This window comes from Ambystoma mexicanum, chromosome 6q (genome assembly GCF_040938575.1).
Source record: "Ambystoma mexicanum isolate Mex_15411 chromosome 6q, UKY_AmexF1_1, whole genome shotgun sequence".
In the NCBI taxonomy this organism is placed as follows: Eukaryota; Metazoa; Chordata; class Amphibia; order Caudata; family Ambystomatidae; genus Ambystoma; species Ambystoma mexicanum.
Genome location: NC_090937.1, coordinates 1,038,986,283 through 1,039,002,493, shown reverse-complemented (window position 1 = coordinate 1,039,002,493; position 16,211 = coordinate 1,038,986,283). Strand labels below are relative to the sequence as shown.

General features: G+C 45.2%; 1 protein-coding gene across 1 annotated transcript in view; it reads left to right on the top strand.

Annotated features, from left to right (window-relative positions):
* The window catches only part of PDGFRL (platelet derived growth factor receptor like), a 707,591-nt gene that overhangs the window by 390,311 nt on the left and 301,069 nt on the right, over positions 1-16,211 (top strand). The window lies entirely within an intron of this gene.

Here is a 16,211-nt window from a genome sequence, read left to right as displayed (position 1 = left end):
CTTGAGCCATGGCATTGCAACGGTCTGCGTAAGGTGAAAAGGCCGTGAGGATAGCTAGTTTGACATGGAAGCAAGACACCGCAGAGCAACACAGGTTTGAATCCCTGTCCTGCGCTTAGAGACTGGTCTCTGCCATTATTAATTAATTAAAAGGGCTGTTCCTCAGGCGGCTTCACTTGCCATCATTATTCAGATGAATCCCAATACAAAGGAGACACTAAATTTCTGTGGGGGAGCGAGGGGAAGCCTTGTGGCTTTGCTTCTGACACAACCAATCCCATCCAAACAGGACATTGCCATATGCCACTTTGCTGAGCCTTCTCTTTATGGATCTACTTTGAAATACTAAGAAAAAAGGCCAAGGGCCAAAAACACCATATTTATTTTACTCAAATTCACAAAACGTGTTTTTTTATGCAGGGGCAACCCCCGCCCCCATCCCCTTAGTTTATTGCTGACACCCCCCCCCCCCCATCTGTTTATTTAAAAATGGCACACATATCCTGTCTTTTTTTTTAACTTACAAAAATTCTCTGTTTTAGGCTCGGTATTTTTTAATTCGTTTTTCTCTGGTAATACCCCCATTACTGCCACTACATGTCAGCCATGGGTGAGGCTCCAGATGTTCCCCGACAGCTAATGAATGAAGAACATTTCATCCTCAGCTTCCAAAAACTGCCTTTGATGATGCTATCCCTTTGGAAACTGGCAGCCGGTTGGCAGAAGTTGGCTGAAAAAGACAGGCGGTACCTGCCGCTGGCTTAAGCGTGTGTCTGCATGTACCTTCTATCAAATTATTCTCTTTATTTCTCCCAAAGTTACTTGTGCCAATTGTGAACGAATAGCACTATTTAATCGCCCAGGAAATATACACCCAGTCTGGAAAGAGAGCATTTGTGGGCTGGCAAGGCTTGGGTAGGAAGCAGCCCCTGTTCTCGCATCCTACCAACCTCCTATCTGTAATCCAATGCAATAGCTTTGGCATGGCACCAGCTAGTACCAAAACTACAAAGATCAACCGAGAATTAACACGCAACTCTTACGCTTGTGCTGTGGTGCTTTCAGCCACAGACTCTGTCCACAGAGCCAGTGGCTAGACCAGGTGGGTACGTTGAGTATCTATTGAACTGGTGAAATTTCCATAGTCAGGCAGAGTCAGGGAAGCGTGGCAGTCGTTAAACAATGTGATTTAAGCCAACCTACATTTAAAAAAGAACCAAAATCCACCATATTTTTGTTTAAAAGAACTCAACTGTTTTCTTGCCGTCTCGGGAGAATAGCTCAAGGGCAACGTGCTCGCCTTGGAAACAAGACGACACGGAGCAACACAGGTTGGATCCCCGGGTCCGCGCTTAGAAACCTCTGCGTATTAAGCGCGTTATAAATGACCTATCATATCACCATCATATCAAACCCACCTTCTTGCAGGTATTTATGTTGTATTCCTGCGTTTCTAAAAGTAATACCATGGGGATTTTCTGAGGGAGAGGGTGGGGTCCTCATTGGCTGCTCTTTCTTCAACAGAAAGCCCATGCTAAGGGCCGTGGCATGACACACCTAAACCATTTACCATGGAGAGCCCGACCAGCATTTCCAATGTGCTCATACTTAAAAACAAACTGCCTCTAGTCCTGTTGGAGGCTCAGGAGAAGGGAGGAGGGGTCCTCAGGGGGAGCATTGCTGTGCACAACCTGCTGACATGGAGCCCCCTAATTCATCTCTGAAATGCCCCGCCAACCAGGATACTCCCAGCCTGTTGGGCCACGATGGAAATGCCAGAAGTCATAGTTGCAATCATGTGGGACCCCTCCTGGCTATCGCCCCTTGTGTGCCCAATGATTATACCTACTCCCAGATGTTGCAGCCCAAGGCAGAGAGCCCATCGCAGTTCATTATCCCTGGCAAAACCCCCGACTCGTATATGAAGCCCATTGTACTGGAGCCCCGCGAGCAACACGCAATGGCAATAAGCACCTTGGATTAAGGCGCTATATAAATACAATGAATACAAATAGAAAATACAAATTCAACACCTGAGCATGAAGGAACCCAGAACACACAGTCACTGCCTTAGGGGAAGTATGACTAGCCGCCATGAACATGGGGGAAAAAGAAGTGTCACAGTATTCCTCCACGGGGTACCCAAACTGCCCGCCAATACGCGACAATCAATGGATGCCTTATTTAACAAATGTTTTCAGTGGCTTCGCATGATTGGGGGTTGTGCTTTTGTATCTAGGGAAACTCTGGTGGGTTGCTACAGAATGTCTAGTGAGGGGGACAATCCCCATGATTCCATAAGATTGGTCTTTCAGGATCAGAGAGTGACCATAGGTGTCTTGGGCAGATCAGGGAGCCATGCCCAGTTTGTTAACAGTGGGATTGTAATAAGCCACTGCCCTCACCCTGGAAACGTCGGTTGATATTGAAGTACACTAACTAACCATGCTCTAACCGGTGCGAACCTTACACCTCTGGGGGCACGGTCAGCTGGGAAGCATTGTGGGCCTGGGTCTATGGAGCCTTGAATCGTTCCTTGATTAAATAAGGGGTTCCCCGACTTCTGAACTTTTGTTCCCTTGTGGGCTTTCTCTCTTTTCGTTATTTAAATGTATGCCAATGTTTTGTGTTAGGATGTACTTTGATGGCCTGTTGGCCGAATAACGTTGTTTTGATTGATATTAAGAAGGTATTTTGTGTGATTTGCTACTTTTTCGTATTTTCAGCCACATTTTATTTTGTAGCATGTTTCTCTCCCTGCCTAACCCCTCTCTCATCAGGAATCAATAAACAAGATGTCTTATTTCCTACGCACTCACAGGACATAAAATTGAATTTAAAAACTGTGAAATTATTAAGAGGATCCCTGGGTGTTGCCAGCTACCAAAAAGGATGCCTGTGACTTCCATGAGATGCTTGTTTAAAGTAGTCTTAGGACCCAAAGCTTTGGATGCAGGCGACGCCCTTCCATTTTTGAACTACAACATGGATGGGGCTTTGTAAGCATTCCCCAAGCCTCCAATCAGCTACGCGCCACTGATGATCCTTATGGGGGCGAAACACACATGAGTTGTTGCATGCATGACCATTTAATGTAATGGCTGCACCCCCACGTGCTCACTTCTGCTATGGCTCTGAACGTTCAATGATGGCTTAAACCTGGCATGTGTGGCTGGTTAACTGAAATGGCCCCTTCTACATTCGCTATGATGACACACGTTTTAGTGTCACAGTTTCCAGGCAAACGCTCATTAAATGTCCTAAACTAAAGCTGTGTCACTTTCAATGTGTATTTGATAGCCAACGACAGGCATCTCTGTGAAAGGTATAATCAAAGGCCTGTTTCACCCTGCTTTAAGTTTGTTGGTGTTGGGATAGTGAATATGTGTGGTGATGAACCAAATTGAAGCTATGGCTCGTGTTATGTAGCCTCAATGATAAAACCAGGCATCGAGCCACCGGAATTTGCATTAGGAAATACCACACAACGACTATCCCCTCAGCCCCCACTTAGTCCTTTACATAGGAAAGTGGCACCGGACACAGGCACAAGCAGACAGACCGGTCCATCTTCCCCTTGGCATGTATCACTACAGCCCCAATTCTTGATTTTCTGTTTGAATTCCGGTACTTGCAGTTTGACATTCATTACAATAAAGCTCAAAACTACGGGTGTCAGGCTGCAAAAAAAGAAATACAACCCTGGACACAATATTCTCCCCTGACACAGATCGAGGTAAAAAAATATTATATTAACAAACAAACATATATGAACACGTGCTGAGCAGTTTTCAAAGCCGTGTAAACATTGGTGGTTGGCCTCAGTGTGCAACATATACAAAAAGCATAATATTGAGTTCTTTCACAGGGCAACCAACTGTGTAATACAAAGAAAGTCAAAATCAAGAATCAAAAGAACCATTCTTTTTGACATTGAGTATTTTGAAGTTGACTCATAGGAAAAGGACCTAGTCGTTGGTTCATATATGTTTGTTTGTTAATATTTTTCTACGCATTTGTTGATTAAGTTAATGTTTTTGTTTTACATGAATTTGAAACACTAAAATTGGAATGTGCATTTAATGCGGAATTACATCTGCATCTCCTAATACTGGCTAAATAAATAAGCTAAAGTGTTACCCTTAAGGGCTTGTTTGCTCACCTTTCCTGTATGAGAGTTAGCTCAGCAATACAGCTCTCTTTATACTATGCATGCTAAATAGTTAAGCCTTTACAGAAAATGTATATGTAAAGTGACTAAATATATGTGGTAGGTAGCCCTCTTTTAGTTTATAGTGCCTCAGACTAGCATGATCTCGGTGTTGAGCTATAATGCCTCAGACTAGCATGATCTCAGTGTCGAGCTAGAGCGCCTTAAACTAGCATGATCTTGGTGTCAAGCTAGAGCGCCTTAGACTAGCATGATCTCGGTGACGAGCTAGAGCGCCTTAGACTAGCATGATTTCGGTGTCGAGCTAGAGCGCCTTAGACTAGCATGATCTCGGTGTCGAGCTAGAGCACCTTAGACTAGCATGATCTCGGTGTCGAGCTAGAGTGCCTTAGACTAGCATGATCTTGGTGTCGAGCTAGAGCGCCTTAGACTAGCATGATCTCGGTGTCAGCACCTTTCAAGCTCAGAGATACCCAACCTAAAATCAAAGCCCAATAGTGCTGGAATTGGGAAAGATTTTCCAGGATCCAGAAAAATGGTCTTCCAGATCCTATACAAGTGAAACCCCAAAGCCCATGCTTGCGCCACCACCCAATGCTGCTCCCTCACTTATCAGCTGTTCCCAGCACCTGAGAATAACTTTGAAGCATGGGCGAACTCTGTTCAATTTGTTATTTTTAATGTAAGCCCCTTAAAGTGCAATTAACGTATGGTGGCTAGCTACACAGCAATGAATGGGTATATGGGAGCATATGGTTTGTGGCATTAATCTTACGGGGTGTGAATGTTTGGTGATTTGAAATGGGAGGGATGTATAAAACTGCAAGCTGCGTGAAACAATTTCAACAATCAGGTGACGGTATCATGCATTTTCTTTCACTTTGTTTCTTTCAGTCTTGGTAGTACAGTTGTAAAACCTTGGGGAGAGTAAGTGATGACATTTGAGTCACCCCGAAGTGACATCACGGGATGCAATGGCACACAACCTTTCACCCCTTGACAAAACAGGAAGTGGCTTCACATAGCATTGTTCCTAAGTACACTGCGAAAAATATGGTTACAATATTACTAATGTGATAGACATTTCATACAAGAATGGATCACCATATGTATTGTTACTATCAGTGTGTATAGGCCCATATTACCAAATTACCGTCAATGCACGCAGACGTGCAACGTCAAATGATAATGATGTTATTATATAGCACTTACGCTTAAGCACTTCATATAGAACAAATGTACATACAATATAATCCAACCTGTATTGCTACTCATGTATCGACCTCAGAAGGATGAAAGGGTAAGTTGGCCTTGCTAGGATTCGAACCTGCAACACGCAGATCACACAAATATCGCAGCATTGAGCACGCAACCCACTGAGCTATTTTACCGGCTATAGTATCATTAGCAATTACATGCCTAAATGTTCTCAAAGTCAGAAAGCAGATGTCACTCTGTAGTGGAAACCATTAAACTAGTAACTGAGATTTAACATCAGGCCAGTTCATCTGCTGGTCTGGTGCACATTTGGCCACATGTCAAGCTTGTGTGGATCTCCTTTTCAGGCTTCAGAGACTGGCAAAATACATACCATTGGGAGGGTTCATAACTGTGTATAAAATAATTTAGAGTAGCGCAAGGAAAGCAACGCACTCACACAGCATCTCGACTTGTTACCTCGTACATGCAAACATCCTGAACAGCATGCTGGGGAGACAGGAAAGAGAGATACATTGCAACAAAGCATTGATTGTGGCACAATGAAATCAAGGCACAATTTATGTGCTGTGGTCAAACATTTCTGCACTGTACACAAGCGTTTATGTATAAGGATTTTGTCCAGTGACAGAGGACACCGAGATGGAATGTCTTGTGATGATCATAACAGACAACAGCAGAAAAAAACAGGCTATAACTGCAACCTGAGAAAATCAAAATACATAGTCTGAAATTAATGCTTATTCTACTCCAAATGCTTTTTGGAAGTTTTGTGAATTTGAGATGTTTAAGAACAGACTAAATCAGTGCCTGAAATAAACATTTAATGAGTCTAGCAATTATTGTATAGAATTCCAGCAAGACAAATTATTTACTTTTCCTATTCTTTCTTATTTAGGATCACTGTTATATTTGTGGAATCCCTTATTTTTTAAGAGGCCTGAACAAGAAAGCCAGCCATTCCAGAAACAAAGAGGCACATGGTGCTGGCCACAGCACAGGAGCTTCTGTTTGTTAAAAAAAAAAGTTTATTTTGTTATTTTTGTATTATTTTTTCAGGGGTAGCAAACGAGACCACAGGGGTAGCAAGGGAGACCACAGAGGTCGCAGTTACAACCGCTGGCGACTCCTAAATGACGTCCCTGCTGTGCACGTTTTATGCCACCTCTATAAAACAGTCATAACAAGCGTATCACTTGCATTCTGAGATGACACCCCCAACCTCGCCCCACTGCTCCGTCCTCTTTCCTCTAAAAGATGGGTTACCCAGCTATGACACCAAACCTAACTGCAGCTTCATTGCACCAGACACTCCCCGAAGAAGGTGGTTTACCAGAGTAAATGTTTTGCATGTCCAGCACTGAGGTCCATCAGAGTTGGAACCTGTCAGAATTAGAGCTGAACGCCTGACTCAATGAGGATCTCTGAGTCAGGTCCTTCTAAAATTGGAAGTTCATAGAGTTCCAGTTCTGCAGGTTAGGAGAATGTCAGCATCCCTCAGAATAGGAAGGTACCCGTGTCTGAGCCCCCAATATTATGAGGAGGTTGGAGCTTCTCAGATAGGAAGGGCCTCAGTGTCAAACCCTTCAGAGTAGAAGCATATACGGTATCCTCAGATAAGGAGAACGTAAGGTGTCCTCAGACTAGGAGGGTGTTAAGATGGCCTGTGAAGCCCCAAATTACACAGAGATTCTGGAGCCAGATCAAACCGGACTCAATAACAGAAATAGACAAAGTGAAATTTTATTGGAGGAGGGGCAGAAGTTATGGATGATGTATTCATCTGCCTCTCAACAAGGGTGTGTAAAGGAACTACCCAAACTAAAATGGTTTGAGAGTCAGCAACTCTCACAACAGCAGCGTCTCTCAATCAAAGATCCCCTCACAGGAGGCTGCTAAAGTCGTTCCGACTAGAAGGGTTCGGGGTGTTCTGCAAAAGTGTCTTACGTCACTCCAGCATCTCTGCAAGCGAACAGACCCATGCATGTTTTGCATTTTCTTGCTCTAGGTGACCAATTCGGCAATGAAGATGTCAAAACAGTTCTGAAGTACCTGAAGCAAAACAAATAATGTTCCAAGAATTCATCCCATTTCCTCTAATATCCATGTACTCCATTGGGGGAATTTCCAGTATGTAACACTGGCATTGTCTGGTGGTGGGGTGCCAGAATGACCGGCAGCTCAGAGCTGCAGGTAAATACGGCCACTCCACCACCAAACTTGTGGTATGCCAGTCCAGAAACATGGCGGTAAAAGGAATTACCGGCACATTATTTCTGTATCACCATACTTGTACTAAGCCCCTACCTGATCAAATATGCTTACCAAATATTGATATGCAATACAGTGATACAAAAATGATAAATTGCTTCCTCCCTAAACAATCCCCTGCCCCCCGCAATTACTTATGTAGTGTTTTACCACAGCCGTGTGAAATACACCAAATTAATGCATTTCTTTTGTCGATATATGCACATATGCTTTGGCCATGGGGACCTAAGGCATCATTTTGAAATGTACCACCATGCATTTTCATCCCTGAATATAGCGTCCTCTGCCTCGATCATCCCAACTCTCCCAAAACAGCCTTTTGGGGGGCTTTGGTTCTGCAGTCATCTGAACAGAAATGCTTAATAAGATGCAATAGCATAGGGCCCTCAGTGACTATCCCCATTCAAGTGCAGCAAAGCAAATTACATGCAGAGAGTGAGTGAATTATGTATCCAATTATAAAAAGAATACAGCCAGAGGTTGGCGGCTTTACAGGCACTAATGGCTGTTGGTGCAAGGGACATTAACAAAGTCCCCAGTGCAGTCTGAGGGTGCATTGGGTTTATAACTACTGGCACCCCCCCAGAATGCGAATCTGGGTGCTAATTACATTTATTTTACGGAAAAGGGGTGTGCGCAGACCATACATGCTGAATTCCCTTAAAAAAACTGCAAACTAATATGGCCACCAAGGACCTACAAACTGAGTGCAGGGACTAGGTCTAGGGTGATGCGGGCCGCCTGCACTCTCACGAGACTCCTGGCTCAAAACAAGGAGGCGGAGCATGCGAGGCGCGAGACGACGTGAGGGCAGAGCACCGATCGGCTGCTTCACAGGGAAGGCTACGAGTCATAAGAAGATGAAGGTAGACCTACCATCATAAGGTTAATAGTTCAACAGCTAGAAGGGAACAAACATACTGTCATTAAAGTGGATGGAAATGAGACTAAAGTGATGGCTGACTCAGGGTCAGATCTGACAATACTTTCAAGATGACATTCTCGTTTACGCTGAAGCTGTTAAAACCCATGACGTGGTACTGAAGAAGGTTCTCACCACGTTACAAGAGGCAGGAGTGAGACTGAGATACGACAAATGTGTGCTCTAGGCCAGTGAAATGGAGTATTTGGGAAATAGCGTTTCAAGAGAGGGAATAAGTCCCAAGAAGAACCTGCTGCGGGAAATTGTAAAGGCTCCTTCACCAGACAAGAAAGATGAATTAAGATCGTTCTTAAACCTTGCAGAATATTATGCAAAGTTTGTCCACAATTTCTCAGAGACCACTGCAGCATTAAGAGAGTTACTAAAAAAGGGGATATGACCTATGCCCAAAGCAAAAGACTGCTTTTGAGGTGATACAGGAAAGAATCGTGAAAGCACCATGCCTGCGACCCTTTAAACCACTGTGGAAAACCGTCATTGCAACAGATGTCAGTGCATATGGCCTAGGGGTCACGTTAAACCAAAAAAGAGGTGATGCCAAACATGTAATAATTTGCCTCAGGGACATTGTCGAATGTAGAAAATAAGTATTCAACCATAGAAATAGAAATGTTGGCATGCGCATGGGTAGTCGAATATTTCAGAACATACATGTGGGACACTAAATTCCGGTTAGTGACCGATCACAAACCACTAATTCATATGTTGAGCCCCAAAGGCACGAAAACATCCACACCTCGACTAGCATGCAGCGTGGCAACTTACAGGAATATACGTATGAAATTGCACACATTGCAGGCTGGAAAAATGCCCAAGCAGGCTGCATGTCGAGGTTACCTGAGAGCAGGGAGAATGCAACCACCTTCTTCTCATAGAAAGATTGGCCATGTTTGAGAGAAGGCCCAGCGAAGACAGAGAGCCCACATGACATGAAAGGTCACTGAGAGCGAAAGAGGGAGCCGAGGGACAGGAAGAACCAGAGAAAGCAAGCAGGTCTCAAGCAGCTCAAGAAATGCATCAAGCACCCGACAATCTGAGAGATCATGGGGACTGGCATGAAGAAAGGAAGACTGTGCAGTCCGAGCGAGAAAATGCATTGGAAAGCGTATCCGTATCACAGTGAGAACAGAGGAGCCCGCCCCAGAAAGATCGGAAAAGACCTACGAGGTATACTGACTTTGTGATGGACTAGTACCAATCTGCTCAACGAAAGAAGGAATCTAGGGACTAGGTCTCGCGAGATGCGGGTCGCCTGTATTCTTGTGAGACTCCTGGCTCAACACGAAGAGGCGGTGCACGCAAGGCCAGAGACAAAGCGTGGGCAGAGGCCCGAGGGGATGCTTCCTAACTCTTCCTCTTGTCTAGGAGGCCTGAGAGTTCCTGATTCCTGCGTGAATACTATGATTAATTACAGACGTGAGTGAATATAGCAGTAGTGAAGCAACTGTTGCCTGTAAATAGTTGAACCTGTAAAGAGCAATTAAAGCTGTTATTCTCCATACCCAGCAGTGTTGGTGTGTATGTTCACAACACTGAGCCCTGTTTCTATGACTATTGGGAGAGGGCAGAGTGAGACGGAGCCGGTGAGGAAGTAGATGGCAGCATAACACAGACAACTGGGCCAAGGTGCAGACCTGCCTACATTTGCAAAAGCAAATCCCGCAGTATGGCATCACCAGACGTTGCGCCCCTTTTCTCCAAGACTCCGCCCACCCACTTTTGAAAAAAACCCAAGTCAAATTATGGAATTTACGCTCAATGCTTAGTCTCTGCCCATACTTCAATGTGATTGGCCATGAACTGTCTGTTTGTAGCCAATCACATCAAGGCTGAGGCGGAGTTCCTCGGATTGCCAGAAACCCCAGAGACCCAGAGAAGAGCGTAAAAACCCAGAGTAGGCAGATCTGCCAGAGTGTTGGATTGGGGTTTAAGGTTGTAGGCAGTGTAGGGGTGACATGGTCAAATGGGGCAAAATAAAATGGCAACCTGTGGATGAGGCACCAGTGATCGGTATGGAATGCAGACTTTCACCGTAAAATAAATCCTACATTTCTGGCCACCAAGTTCTGTGATGCCTCTTGAAATAAAGAGGCACAAAGTATGGGAGAAGAGAAGAGCTTTATTTGAGGCCCCCAGGTAGCTGCAGTGGAAGCATCAACTGGCGGGGCACTCTCAAATGGAATCTACATGCACAAGGTCCTAAGGAGACCTGTGCATGTATTACCATAACATCTCCCCCACGTGAGGCAAAAGAAAAAGGAAAAACAGGTGGGGGAAAAGCGGGAAAGTGAAAGGGAAAAAAAGGGTGTCAAGTGGGAGAGGCAGAGGGAAGATGGGTAAACTGGGGTACATTAGTAATAAACATAGTCATTGTTGAAGTTTTGGATGATTTTGCGGTTCCTTCTGGACATTCTTCCAGTGGGGACTCCTTGATGCATGGAGTGAGGTCTGTCATTGTCCACATGTTCACAGAGGGATTCTCTTGGGGAATGTGAGGTGTGTTGTGATGGTTTGTCAGGACTGTTGTCCTTAGATATGCTAGTCTCTTGGATGTCTTTTGTTACTTTTATGAGATAATCTCCAGACCATCTCTTTCCATCATCGAGGATGACAGACTTCCCATGACAACTCACAACTCTCTGTGGAGGTCTGAAGATGGATTCACCCTTGAGAGTTTTCTTCGGTTCTTTGACACGTACCCAGTCACCTTCACGAACCATCATCTCTTTTACTCCATGTCTGGAGTCGTATTGTCTTTTGTATTTTGCTTGTTTTTCTCTTACTGTCTTTTGAAGTAGATCCATGTTCACCCTTGCTTCTCCCGTGTATAAGAACATCCGCGCCGGTCTAAATCGGTTAGTTGCAACCCTACCTCGCAAGAGGGTGAAGGGCTCTATGTTCGTGGTGGTGTGTGGGGTAGTTCTATACGCATGCAAAGCTTCTTTGAGGGTTTCTCTCCACGGGAGGTTGTTGGCCGTGGCCAGTTGGACTACGCTCTTCACGGGCCTGTTCATGCGTTCCACAAGTCCGTTGGAAATTGGATGGTACAAAGATGTTGTTATGTGGCTGATGGACCTTTTCTTGAGGAAATCAGCAAATTCCATAGATATGAACTGAGACCCGTTGTCCGAAACCAATTCCTTGGGGTCTCCCTCCCTGCTGGAGATCTCTGTCAGGAAATCTATGACTTTCTTTGAGGTCACATTGTCCTCAGCTATTCCCCATTCTGTCCATTTAGAGATGTAATCGACAAGTACTATGATATATACTTTGACTGTTTTGAGGTTCTCGAATGGACCCATGATGTCGATTGCCAGTTTAGACCACACATGTTTGGGAGGTTCAATAGGCTGTAAGGGGGTCTTTCTTAAGATCTTGGACTTGTCACTCATGGCACACGTGGAGCAATTTTTGACCAGTTCTTCTGCTTCTTTCCACATTCCTGGCCACCAATAGTTGTTTCTCAACTTGTTTTTTGTCAAGCTTCTTCCTAGGTGACCTTCGTGTGCCAGTTGGAGTATTTTTTTTCTGAGTTGGGTGGGTGGGATTACTCGATCGCCTCTGAAGATATGATCATCGTCCATCGATAATTCTTCCTTGAAGGGAATGAAGGTTGTTAAAGCCTCTCCCGTTTCCACCCAGTCATTAGCTATCGCTTCCCTGATTTCTCGCTGTTCCGGATCAGTATTGGCATTAATTTTCCATTCATCTCTCGAGATGGCAGGGTTTACGACAGCTATGATGTCCTCATCTGGAGATGCAATCTCAGTGTCGATGTTGGTCGATAATCTGGAAAGACAATCTGCTACTTGGTTTTGTGGACCAGGAATATAGCATAGTTGGAGGTTGTATTGCATGATGTCGAGGAACCAACGTCTTATTCTCGGTGATATAAGGTGAGGAGTTTTGGACTGAAGGACATTTACTAGAGGTTTATGGTCTGTTTTCAGTATGACGGGTAAGCCCCAAATTAGGTTCCTGAAATGCTGAAGAATCCACCTCAGACCCAGAGCTTCTCTCTCAATGGTGGAATAGTTTAGTCGGCTCCCCTCAGTACTCTCGATGTGAATGCGATCGTCACGATGTCCTTATCTTGTTGCTGTTCTAGGACACCACCCAGTCCGGTTTTACTTGCATCTACGGATATGATGGTTTTAGCTTTACAATCGAACATTCCTAAGGCTGGGGCTTGGTTAATTTGAAATTTGATTTCTTCAAATTCGTTCTTGCATTCAGTGGACCATATGAATTTGGTTGCCTTCTTCAAGATGTTTCTCATGTTTTTGGCCTTATCAGCATAGTTGCTTATAAACTTGGAGTAGTATTCTGTCATCCCGAGGAAACTCCTTAATTGGTCTTTATTTTGAGGCTTGGCGATATTCATTATGGTGTCCATGAGTTTCCTCTTGGGGTTGATGCCGTTGGCGTCAATGGAATGGCCCAGGTATGAAACTCGGTCGCACTTTATGTTGCATTTCTCTAATTTGAGTGTGAGCCCACTTTTTTGTATGACCTGTAGGACACCCACAAGTTTTGCGTTGTGCTCTTCTTCTGTACTGGCTGATATGAGGATATCATCTTGGAAGCAGTGTATGCCATCAAGTCCTCCAAATAGATGTGACATGAGTCTCTGAAAGACTGCTGCGGCTGAAGCGAGTCCGAATGGCATTCTGTTAAACATGAATGCACCGAGAGGTGTGACAAAAGATGTTAGGTTCTTTGAGCTCTCGTCCAAAGCAATCTGGTGATAGGCTGAGGAGAGGTCCAGAGTTGTAAAGTATTTTGCAGGTTTCATGGTCAATAGGAGTTCAGATATATTGGGAAGTGGGTGTCTGTCAACCCATATGTTTTTGTTTAGGTCTCTCAAGTCGACGCAGATTCTTATGGAATTGTCCGTTTTTTTTACTAAGACAATTGGGGCAAGCCATTCTGAACTTTCGATGGGCTGTATGATATTTTCATCGCAGAGGCGCTTAAGTTCTTTCTTCAACGTCTCTTTTGTTCCAAAGGGAATACTGCGGACTCCGTGGGCCACTGGGACAGCACCTCTTTTGAGGATTATTCTGTGTTGGAAACCTTTTAGGAGTCCAATCTTGTCGCAGAACACCTTGGGGAATTGTTTTGCTAAATTAGATTTGATGTCCATATCATTATTGAGCACACTCAGCACGGGGATTTCTTCTCCAGGGTGTATTCTTACTCGAAGAGCGGCTTGTTCTTCCCATCCCACAACGGAGGAGCCATCTTTGGCTACAAAGAGTTTTCAATATGTTTCTCTGTCATGGAACTTGAGGTTCACCCACACATATCCCATTATCTCGATGGGCGTTTTTCCATAACCGGTAGCTCTTACACAAGTGCTTCGCAGGTCATGTATCTTGCCAGAGAGTACACTCAAAAAGGTCTTGAGATCCACGATGGTGTAGGGGGAGCCAGTGTCTACCATTACAGGTAATGATATGCCGTTGATTTGCATTTTGACCCAGGGACCGTTGCTCTGTTGTTGGGATGTTACAGTGAGTATTTGTACCTTTTGTTGCATTGGACTGATACATAACATGTCATTGTGCTCTTGGTTGCTTTCGATTACTCTCACAGAGGATGGTCTGATGAAAGGTCGCCTGGTGAGATTGCCATATCTGGTTGTCTTTCCCCGTGTGTTCTTGCAGACTTTGGCAAAGTGTCCAATCTGGCTGCACTTATAACACTCCACAGCGATGGCGGGGCATTCTTTGTCAGGATTTGCATGCTTGTACCATCCGCACCTCTGGCAGCGCGTTGGATTCTGGGAGCTGTATCGCCTCGCTCAGCTTGAGCCTAATTTCGAACCCCTTGATGGCGGAGCCTTTCTTACTGCTGCTACTAGAGGCTCGTAAGGCTCGGACTCAGGGTTGACACATTTGATTTCCACACTGGTCGTGTGGTCACGTCTTTCCCTCATGCATCGATCTCCCAATTCCATGCTCCTTGCTATCTACGTGGCTTGGTCCAGGGTGGGATTTTTGGTATGCCACAATTTTTGTTGGATGCGTGGATCAGCCACATTCAGCACCAATTGGTCTCTCAAATACTCATCACAGACACCTGTGAAACTGCAGGTTGACATAAGCGCCCTGAGGGACGCTATGTATGAATCAATAGACTCGCCTTTGAGCTGCTTTCTGGAAAAGAACCTGTATCTTTCCAGTACTACGTTGGTCTTGTTGCCAAAATGACTGGTGAGTTTGGCCAATGCTATGTCAAACTTGCGGTTGCCATCTCCTCCTGTGTTGCCGGGTTCGGGAAGGGTCCTGAAAAGTCTCAGTGCTTCTGCCCCTATACAGTTCAAGAGGGTCACCTCCTTGAGGTCATCATTGAATTTGCTGCCCCCAATGCTCTGAGGTAGACGTGGAATCCATCGATCCATTGTTCCCATGGGCAGGTTGGGCTCCCAGGGCATGGAAGAAACTTGGTGGGAGGCGGAACGCCCTGCATGGTGGTGTGCCTGATTCTAGGTTGTAAGTGGTGAGGAATGGCGTTGAGTGGCACCAGTTGCTGTAGTGTAGGCAGAGGTTTTCAGTACTGTTGGCAGTTAGCAAGGAGGCGCTGAGATACAGTCTTTATAGAATTGCTTGCATGGCAGGGTGGGACCCGATTCAGAGAATGCCCAGGTGTATCTGTACTGCAGAGTCTTTAGGCTTCAGTGTATGGATGGTCCTTAGTACAGATTGTGACCTCACAATGGGCTGGGAGCACAGGTTGGCTGGTTCAGGGAAGACCTGATGGAATGTTCAGTTGTGATGTCACAATGGACCAAGATAGTGAGTGATTAGTCCCGGAAAGTCAGAGTAGCCATTGAGAGAATGAATACAAAAAAGGTAGCAGGCGCCCCTCTCTCGAAGGAACAAGGCATGATAACCTGTTCAGTGTATGGGGTTGCTGATGGTACTCTTGTTCAGAGAGGAATTGCCATAGCATTTCGGTGCTGGACTGCCCTTGTGGGCGGGACAAAGACTGATATGCAAATGGATATTTCCCATCTGTGAAGGTACAGTGAGCAAAAAGCAATGGCTGCGAACTCTCAATGTGGTTAATAACCACTGAACAGGTTATCATGCCTTGTTCTTTCGAGAGAGGGGCGCCTGCTACCTTTTTTGTATTGAGAGAATGAAGACTGCTAATGCTGTGTGTGTGTTGCTGGGCAACAGCTAGCAGCTTTTGAAAATGATGCAGGGTTCTGCTCAGGGCAGCAGTGAGGGTTTTACACAAAAAAAATGCCAGTAAAAGGAAAGCGTACGTTTCATTTTGTCCGTTTTACACATAAAATGCCAAATGAAAGGAAAGTGTAAGTTTCACTTCGTCCTCCCCCCTCCTCTGACCTGATAGATGGACAGCTCCTGCTGTCTGAAGCACTTTTGGAGTAGGGCAGGAGTGCAATGTGCGCCGCTCTAAACTCCCAGCGGGGAGGAGCGGCACCCTTTACAGTGGAGAACTGAAAGGTGATGTCGAGGCCTCTCTTGGCTGTTCCTCTTGGCTGTCCACAGCTGACAGGCAGGCCGCTGCAGGCGCTGGCAGCAGAAGTCGGCGGCAGCGAAAAAAGGGGGGGCTGCGCCCAATCAGGTGACCTAA